Genomic DNA, 9105 nt, shown 5'->3' with positions numbered 1-9105 from the left:
TAAAATTGCTGACTTAGTTTGCAAAATTTTAGACCAATTTTTCTGTTTCTTTTTTAAAAAATCTCACAGGTGAAATTTCTGGGAGATTAGGTTGTTTTTTTCTTGCAGATGGTGTGGCCACATATTTTTCAAGTAGCATAAATGTCTCTTTACACTCAAGGTGTTAGTAACCCTTGTTGTTCTTTACAAATGACTTGCTCACCCTCCAGGGATCTCTGCAGATACCTCTGCCTCACAGTGTACTTGCATATTTTACACTTGGCCTTTTGTGATCACCTCAGAAAATGTCATCAACTGCTCATAAGAATTTCTAACAACATAGCCTATTCTTCTATGCAAACTGGAATACTAGTCTATTCTAGCCAAAGTTTCTTTCTTTCTTTCTTTCTTTTTTTTGTTGCTTTCTTGCTGTCTATCTTTCTTTCTTTGAAAGGCACAAATAAAAGCAGTATTGTAGTTTGATAGACGCATAGGCACAGGGGTGGCTGTGTGGTAAGTAGCTTGTTTACCAGCCACATGGTTCTGGGTTCAGTCCCACTGTGTGGCACCTTGGGCAAGTGTCTTCTGCTATAGCCTCGGGCCGACCAAAACCTTGTGAGTAGATTTGGTAGACGGAAACAGAAAGAAGCCCGTCGTATATATGTATATATATATGTGTGTATGTGTGTGTGTTTGTGTGTCTGTGTTTGTCCCCCTAGCATTGCTTGACAACCGATGCTGGTGTGTTTATGTCCCCGTCACTTAGCGGTTTGGCAAAAGAGACCGATAGAATAAGTACTGGGCTTACAAAGAATAAGTCCCAGGGTCGAGTTGCTCGATTAAAGGCGGTGCCCCAACATGGCCACAGTCAAATGACTGAAACAAGTAAAACAGAGAAAGAGGATGGGGTTTACACCTCAGCATGAAGCCAGAATGAAGCCCATTCATGGATTAGAATTTTAAATGTGACTGAACTGGGAGATCAGGTTTTAAGTAAACCTTAGCAACCAAATAGTTCTAAGTGTTCATTGGAAAATATTCAAACGTATTTCCTTTCTTCTCTAGATATTTGTAATAAACTTTCTATTTTACTTTATATTTTTAATCTATCTTTTCGCAAATAACACCTTGGGTTCTGATAACATTGTTACCATGACAATGACATCATCTAAGTAAGCAAGCTCAACCATTTTGTAATGCAAGAGAAAACCTGGTCAACGTTCTCATAGTAATTAATAGTAATTAATAGAACTAACAGCAGTTGATATATAAAAGAGTTGTGAGTGGAGATCTTTGACCAGTCAATCTTACAACAGTTTTCAATTAATTTTAAAGGGAATCCGTCATCTGAAACCTTGAAAATGCTCTGTCATACAACTTTGCAATGCATTGATGGCATGTTGGCTAGAAACTCAATTATGCAAAAACTGCAAAGATATATTGATAGTCTTCTCCAAGAAACAGGAAACCTCTATATTTTCAATATCACATTGCATTAAGCATTGTCTAAAACATACAGAAAAATATAATGTTTAATGTGAAAATCCAATTAAAGTAAGCACTAGAAATATAAATATCATCATCGTCATCATCATCATCATCAGCAGCAGCAGCAGTGGAGGTGCAATGACCCAGTGGTTAGGGCAGCGGACACACGGTTGGAGGATCGCGGTTTTGATTCCCAGACCGGGCGTTGTGTGTGTTTATTGAGCAAAAACACCTAAAGCTCCACGAGGCTCTGGCAGGGGGTGGTGGCGACCCCTATTGTACTCTTTCGCCCCAACTTTCTCTCACTCTTCCTTCCTGTTTCTTGTCCCCGACTTCCTATGCAACCGCTGAGCCTGGAAGTGCATTCATCCATCCGTCGATGCTCTCGGTGTCGGGGGTTGACCTGCTTTCTCTTCTGCGGGTCTTACGAATAGCAAAAGGACAACATTTCGGACTTCTCCCATCTTGCGATCTCTGGGACGAAGACCGTTTGCTCAACAGCAACAGCAGCAGCAGCAGCATCATTTAACGGCTGCTTTCCATGCTGGCATGGGTTGGACGGTTTGACATGGAGCTGGCTAGCAGGGAGCTGCCCAGACTCCAGTTGTCTGTTGTGGTATGGTTTCTATAGTTGGATGCCCTTCCTAAAACCACCCACTTAATACAGTGTTCTGGGTGCTTTTTGCATGCCACCAGCATGGGTGCAGTTATGCAGCACCGGCATGGATACGCTAACACAGGACCAGCATGGATGCTTTTTAAGTGGCACTATTTTTATAAATATTTTTCTGGTGATTTGAAAATATTACCCTCAGCTCTATCCAGATCTTATTTCATTCTTTAGGTTATGACACCAGGGACACTTTGGCTTTCTCTCTCTTCCCCTTGTTCTGAGGGTTCTCTCTGAAGGATTGTTTGGTGATGCTGTGCTGGGACTTTTTGAGGGTGTCCAATCCAAAACCAGTTCTTTTGATTTTGTCTCCATGCCAACGAGAGTCTACTAGATTTGCTTCCACCAGGTTATGTTGCTGCTTTTCTTTTTTAGCCTTCAGTGGATTCTGATTAATTCTTGAGGCAGTGGTTGTTGAGATTCTAGATCTTCTTCAGGGTGGCTTTTGAATATCTCCACATCTTGATCCCATGCTATAGGGTTGATAAAATAAGTATTAAGCATATACGTCTATAATGGATTGTGATCCTTCCTAATAAACTGAGAAATAACTTATTGTGTTTTGCCTTAGCATTTAACATTTCCGTTACTAAGTCAAATGTCATTCTTGCATATTTACATTGTTTTAAATTAATGAAGCATTATCTTGGAGCTTTGAGATTTAGATGATGTGACAGTATATTTTTAGAAGGACATTGTAGGGTAGGTGTAAGAGGTTTGATCTGGTCAGTTTAAACATAAAGCAGGTAGACTATTTGGGCCTGATACAGGATGGTTTAAATACTAAATATTAGCACAAAAACAGGCTCCTGTTGAACCTTGACTGTGGCATTTTACAGCCTTGCAAAGGCCCTTCGTTTTACTAATGCTACCATGACAGAAATAATTTATTAAACTTTCACAAACAGGCGCAGGAGAGGGTGTGTGGTAAGTAGCTTGCTAACCAACCACATGGTTCCGGGTTCAGTCCCACTGCGTGGCATCTTGGGCAAGTGTCTTCTGCTATAGCCCCGGGTCAACCATCTTGTGAGTGGATTTGGTAGACGGAAACTGAAAAAAGCCTGTCGTATATATGTATATATATATAAGTGTGTCTGTGTTTGTCCCCCTAGCATTGCTTGACAACCGATGCTGGTGTGTTTACGTCCCCGTCACTTAGCGGTTCGGCAAAGGAGACCGATAGAATAAGTACTGGGCTTACAAAGAATAAGTCCCGGGGTCGATTTGCTCGACTAAAGGCGGTGCTCCAGCATGGCCACAGTCAAATGACTGAAACAAGTAAAAGAGTAAACAGTTTCAACACTTGAAGTTTTCTGATAATCAAAGCTTTTCTTCTCAGCTGAGTTTGTGATGGATAATATTGACTTTTACTCAGGTATTACTCTTTTACTCTTTTACTCGTTTCAGTAATTTGACTGCGGCCATGCTGGAGCACTGCCTTTAGTCGAGCAAATCGACCCCGGGACTTATACTTTGTAAGCCCAGTACTTATTCTATTGGTCTCTTTTGCCGAACCGCTAATTAACGGGGACACGAACACACCAGCATCAGTTGTCAAGCGATGTTGGGGGGACAAACACAGACACACAAACAAACGCACACACATACATATATATATACGACGGGCTTCTTTCAGTTTCCGTCTACCAAATCCACTCAAAAGGCATTGGTCGGCCCGGGGCTATAGCAGAAGACACTTGCCCAAGATGCCACACAGTGGGACTGAACCCGGAACCATGTGGCTGGTTAGCAAGCTACTTACCACACAGCCACTCCTGTTTGCATGTTAATTACTCGATGAGCACATTAACTATAAACATACAAACATATACCATTCATGCTATTGTCTGGGTAAGAGAAGTGAGTCGCTTGAAATTGAATAGCTTAATATTAAATAATTTGTTCAAAGTTATGATGAAGAATTAAGATACTGTTTTGGTTTACATTAGGTGAACTGAAACAACAAAACCAAACAACAAACAACTGTGTTTCATATTTAATTGGTTTGCAGTTGAATAGATTCCAGTTCAGTTCTCTGGCTTGCCGGTTAATTATGTTCAATCTCTTTGTGCCTTATGTTTATGTATAATTTAATAGCAAATGTTAACTGGACTAATAAATTTTAGTTTTCATGTTATTGTATAGTACAAACAACACAGAATCTAAGGTTAATAGGCTGTTTCAACCTTTAGTTTGTAGCAATGTCTCGCCTGGGAAATATATGAAAATAATTATATTTCTACATATCTGTCTGTCTGTCTATCTGTCTATCTTTCTCTCTATCTATCTATCTATCTATTTATCTATCTATCTATCTATCTATCTATCTATCTATCTATCTATCTATCTATCTATCTATCGATCTATCTATCTATCTATCTACCTATCTATCTATCTATCTATATCTATCTATCTATCTATCTATCTATCTATCTATCTATCTATCTATCGATCTATCTATCTATCTGCCTGTCTGTCTCTCTGTCTTTATCTCTCTCTGTCTCTCTGTCTCTCTCTACTACTCTCTCTTTCTGTCTGTTTGTCAGCCATCTGTCTGTTTCTCTGTCTCTGTCTTTCTACCTCTCTCTCTCTCTCTCTCTCTTCCTTTCTCTCTCTCGTTCAAAATACAAGCAGTGAAAATACAAATTGTAATTTTGATTAACCTTAAAATAAAGAAGAAAAAAAGAAAAAGAGTAAGAAAGGTAAGAATAAAGAATACTAGAATATATATGCGTATAAGAATAAAGAATACTAGAATATATATATGCGTAAGAGCTGAGGTAAAATTGTCACACTGTGCATCTAAAAGCAAGCACTATAGCAAGAAATATAAATTTTATATAGCTAAGGGTCTGTTTGACATCATCTTCCCTTCTTCCATCTGTTCACTTCTAAGAACAATATCCTATTTTAAACTAATGCCATTTTCCCCTTCTAGTACTCCGTGGATATTCATTCGTATAAGGTTTCTTATTTAATTTAATTAAAATCATTTCTCAAGCACATCAATAGGTAGATTTTAATGCTGAGATATTTTATCTTCAGAGCCAAACCTGGAAGAGATTTTACTTTAGAATCTGTTTAGCAATATTCATGGAGAAAAATTCTTGTTAATATACACTGACCTAAGCAGTCTGGTTATACTGCTGTGACCATAAATGTAATTAGCTTTGATTCAGGAATGGCAAGTTAAGAGTGCTTCTATATTCAAGTAATGGTGTGAGTTCTGTAATAACTTGCAGCTTGTTTGAGGCAATAGAGGTGGAAAGAATCCAAATTCATTTCGTTGCAACACAGAATCCTGCTGATAGTACGGAATCTTCCTGATAACAGTTCCATCATGATGAGTTTATTTCAAGTATTGGGATGAACAAAAATAGTTTATGATAAGCTTGCAATAATGTCTTATCCTATTAATGACAGCATGAGTGTGTAAAGTATGAGAAATGCAGAGAAAAAAAAATAAATGTATTATCAATATTGGTAAAGCCGTCGACTAGAAATTAACCTTTTCAGCTAATATTTTGAAAATAAGAGAGGGATATTGAAATATCCTAGTTCCAAGAACTAGACCTTTCATAGTAGAGGTGTTTGTTACATTTTTAGCATGCTCTTAGGGAAAACCTCAATAAAGATAAATCAAGATTTTCGCAATAAACCCACTGAAAAGGTTAAAGTCATTGATATTTTCCTAAATATATAAATATGTGTATTTGTATGTAAATGAGTATATGTATATGTATTTATATATATGTGTGTGTGTGTATGAGTGTATATTGTGTGCTCATATATATATATATGGATACACACATGCACATACATCGTTATACATACAGAGAGTGAAGAAGAGAGTACTTTTAAGTATATAATGGTAAAGAACAGCTCAAAATAATTCTTCAAATGATAAAAGCAATCTAGAATCATAAAGATTTACTATCTATATTGGTATTGGTATTTCTTTAAGTGTAAATATTGTTGCAGACCAATACAAAGATGGTAGAGTGTAAGTAATATCACTAAAATAAGTGCCTCTACATTCTGATTTCAAATGCTACCAGGGGTTGATTGTGCTTCAAATCCATCTTGAGGTCACAAAGTAAATAGTAAATCATGATCATCATCATCATCGTTTAGCGTCCGCTTTCCATGCTAGCATGGGTTGGACGGTTCAACTGGGGTCTGGGAAGCCAGAAGGCTGCACCAGGCCCAGTCTGATCTGGCAATGTTTCTATGGCTGGATGCCCTTCCTAACGCCAACCACTCCATGAGTGTAGTGGGTACTTTTTACGTGCCACCGGCCCAGGTGCCAGAGGAGTCTGGCAAATGGCCACGATCGGATGGTGCTTTTTATGTGCCACTGGCACGGGGGCCAGGCGAGGCTGGCAAACAGCCACAATCGGATGGTGCTTTTTATGTGCCACTGGCACGGGGGCCAGGCGAGGCTGGCAAACAGCCACAATCGGATGGTGCTTTTTATGTGCCACTGGCACGGGGGCCAGGCGAGGCTGGCAAACGGCCACGATCAGATGGTGCCTTTTATGTGCCACCGGCATGGGGGCCAGGTGAGGCTGGCAACGGACACGAACGGATGGTGCTTTTTATGTGCCACTGACACGAGGCCAGTAAATATGAAGTGAAAACAGTGAGGTGTGTGTTAATATTATTACCCGACTCTTACATGTTTTCAGTCTATGTAGGAAACCATTACTACTGCTATTAAGCCTGCCTTTTCAGAAACTATTATAACTGCTGTTGTTGTTCAGATCTGTATGCAATATGTAAAGGCTAAATTGAGGTTATTATTTTTAAGGCAAGGTTACAAACAAATCAGACCATATACTAATGAGGGTCTCTATACAGAAAGTAGATTCAAGTTTATTGTAGATAGGTAAGTAGTTAAGTTGGTAAGTAAATAGATAGATATTTATATAATATTGTTCACAAGAATGGTCCATCTGCTGACAAATGGTTAGATACTGATTCAAATGAAGTAGAAGTGAGAAATATATATGTCTTTACTACCCACAAGGGGCTAAATATCGAGAGGACAAACAAGGACAGACAAACGGATTAAGTCGATTCTATCGACTCCAGTGCGTAACTGGTACTTAATTTATCGACCCTGAAAGGATGAAAAACAAAATCGACCTCGGCAGAATTTGAACTCAGAATGTAGCGGCAGACGAAATACGGCTACGCATTTCGCCCGGCGTGCTAATGTTTCTGCCAGCTCGCCGCCTGTAGTGAGAAATATAATCCACCTAGATTAACTGATGATAATATGATTTAACTTTTGGTTAACCTTGAGTCTATACCCCAAGGACAGGAATGATTTCTATTTTGGATTTCTGCACAGCTTCCATCCACTAAATTATATTCGTCAGACCATGGTCAACATGATAATGTAAAAGTCACTTGTCCCAAATTCTGTGTAGTGATATTCAAACTGAAATCATCTAACTGCATAGTTAGCTTCTTAACCACACAGCCATATCCACCTTCAATCATTACTGATACTTCCACTGTTGTTGGTAATGATGTACATAGCTAATATTTTTCAGAGACTAGTGCTGAGGTGAAAAGGAAGATAGTACAGTCATCATTATCATTTAACCTCTGCGTTCCATGCTACCATGGGTTGGATGATTTGACTGTGGACTGGCGAACCAGATGGCTGCACCAGACTCCAATCTGATGTGGCAGAGTTTGTGCAGCTGGATGCTCTTCCTAATGCCAAACACTCCGAGAGTGTAGTGGGTGCTTTTATGTGCCACCGGCATGAGGGCCAGTCAGGCGGCACTGGCAATGGCCACTCTCAAATGGCGCTTTTTACATGTCACCTGCACAAGAGCCAGTCCAGGAGCACTGGCAAAGACCTCGCTCGAATGATTTTTCATGTGCCACTGGAATTTTTATGTGCCACTGGCATTTTTACGTGCCACTGGCATTTTTACATGTCACTGGCATGGAAACCAGTCAGCTGCTCTGGCAATGATCATGCTCTTAGCAGTCCACTGGCATGGGTGCCAGTCATCAAATTTGATTCAATTTCGATTTCACTTACCTCAACAGGTTTTGCAAGCAGTTTAGTGTCCAATAAAGGAAAGGTACGCATAAATGGGCTGGTTACACCCCTGGCATAGGCCATGGGTTATGGTCTCTCTTGGCTTGCCGGGTCTTCTCACACACTGCATATTTCCAAAGGTCTTGGTCACTAGTCATTGCCTCAGTGAGACCTAATGTTCAAAGGTCGTGCTTCATCACTTCATCCCAGGTCTTCCTGGGTCTACCTCTTTCACAGGTTCTCTTGACCACTAGGGTGTGGCACTTTTTCACACAGCTATCCTCATCCATTCTCAGGGCAAATGAATCATCACTGAACAATATTTGATTATATTATGCTGACACATTATTCAATGTAAATATTGGCTAACTCTGTCATGTCTTGATTTTTACTCTACAGGTGCTAAAACCTTACACCCAGAGATTAGGTGGTCCACTGTTTCAATCCCATCGCTACAGTATCAGCACTTTGGGTCTACACCATTATTCATCACATTGACTTGATAGTTATAGGTCAATAAGCTCTGATCTTGAGCGGCCAAAATAAAGCCTTCATTCCCTACCTCTAGCCTTGAGCTTCATAGCCACTGATGGGTGTGCTTTTGATTCACATCAGCATGTTTTATAGTCACCACCACCACCACCACCACCACCACCACCATCATCATCATCATCATCATCATCATCATCACCACCACCACTACCATTATCATCATCATCATCATTCTTTATTCTTTCTTTTATTCTTTTACTTGTTTCAGTCATTTGACTGCGGCCATGCTGGAGCACCGCCTTTAATCGAGCAAATCGACCCCGGGACTTATTCTATTGTAAGCCCAGTACTTATTCTATCGGTCACTTTTGCCGAACCGCTAAGTTACGGGGACATAAACACACCAGCATCG

This window comes from Octopus sinensis, linkage group LG14 (genome assembly GCF_006345805.1).
Source record: "Octopus sinensis linkage group LG14, ASM634580v1, whole genome shotgun sequence".
Classification (NCBI taxonomy): domain Eukaryota; kingdom Metazoa; phylum Mollusca; class Cephalopoda; order Octopoda; family Octopodidae; genus Octopus; species Octopus sinensis.
This window is presented reverse-complemented; position numbering follows the sequence as displayed.